The sequence below is a fragment of the Trichechus manatus genome, unplaced genomic scaffold (assembly GCF_000243295.1).
Source record: "Trichechus manatus latirostris isolate Lorelei unplaced genomic scaffold, TriManLat1.0 scaffold00020, whole genome shotgun sequence".
In the NCBI taxonomy this organism is placed as follows: domain Eukaryota; kingdom Metazoa; phylum Chordata; class Mammalia; order Sirenia; family Trichechidae; genus Trichechus; species Trichechus manatus.
The window spans coordinates 20,600,959-20,602,537 of record NW_004443956.1 but is presented as its reverse complement, the minus strand read 5'-3'; positions in this window follow the sequence as shown (position 1 = coordinate 20,602,537).

Below are 1,579 nucleotides of genomic sequence, written 5' to 3'. Positions count from 1 at the left end.
CAATTCTACCCAAAGCAATTTACAAATACAGTGCAATCCCAATCCAAATACCAACAACATTCTTTAAAGAGATGGAAAAACTAATCATTAACTTTACATGGAAAGGGAAGAAGCCCCGAATAAGTAAAGCACTATTGAAGAATAAAGTAGGAGGACTCACACTACTGACCTGAGAACCTACTATACAGCTTCGGTAGTCAAAATAGCCTGGTACTGGTACGACAGATACCTTGACCAATGGAACAGAATTGAGAACCCGAATGTAAATCCACCCAAACCTAAGGTCACCTGATCTTCAACAAGGGTCCAAAGTCCATCAAATGGGGAACAGTTTTTTAACAAATGGTGCTGACAAAACTGGATGTCCATCTGCAAGAAAATCAAACAGGACCCATAGCTCACACCATATACAAAAATTAATTCAAAATGGATCAAAGGCCTAAATATAAAGCCAAAAACTATAAAGTTCATTGAAGAAAAAATAGGATCAATGCTAGAGGCCCTAATACACGGCTTTAACAGGATACAAACCATGACCAACAACACACAAACTCCAGAAGATAAGCTAGATAAATTGGTATTCTAAAAATCAAACACCTATGCTCTTCAAAAGACTTCACTAAAAGAGTAGAAAGAGAACCTACAGACTGGGACAAAATTTGTGGACATTACAAGTCAGACAAAGTTCAGATCTCTAAAATCTACAAGAAAATCTAACACCTCTACAATAAAAAGACAATCCAATCAAAAAATGGGCAGAGGAAATGGACACTTCACCAAAGAAGACATTCAAGCGGCCAGCAGACACATGAGGAAATGCTCGCGATCACTAGCCATTGAGAAATGCAAATTAAAACCACAATGAGATACCATCTCACCCCAGCATTACTGGCACAAATTAAAACACTGGAAATAACGAATGTTGGAGAGGCCGTGGGGAGATCGGAACTGTTATGCACTGCTGATGGGAATGCAAAATGGTACAACCATTTTGGAAAATGATGTGGCACTTGCTTAGAAAGGTAGAAGTAGAAATACCATATGATCCAGGAATCCCACTCCTAGGACTATATCCTAGAGAAATAAGAACCATCACACGAATAGACACATGCACACCCATGTTCATTGCAGCATTGTTCACAGTAGCAAAAAGATGGAATCAACCTAGATGCCCATCAACAGATGAATGGATAAACAAACTATGGTACATACACACAATGGAGTATTATGCACCGATAAAGAACAATGATGAATCTGTGAAGCATCTCATAACATGGATGAAACTGGAGGACATTATGCTGAGTGAAATAAGTCAATCACAAGAAGACGCATATTGTATGAGACCTTTACTGTAAAAACTCATGAAAAAGTTTACACATAAAGAGTAACAATCTTTGTTGGTTACCAGGGATGGGAGAGGTGGGGGGGGGGAAATACTAAATAGGCAATAAATAAGTCTAAGTTTGGTGAAGGTTAAGACATTACAAAATACTGGGGAAGCCAGCACAGCTTGTACAGGGCAAGGTCACGGAAGCTCCATAGACACATCCAAACTCCCTGAGGGACTGAATTGCTGGGC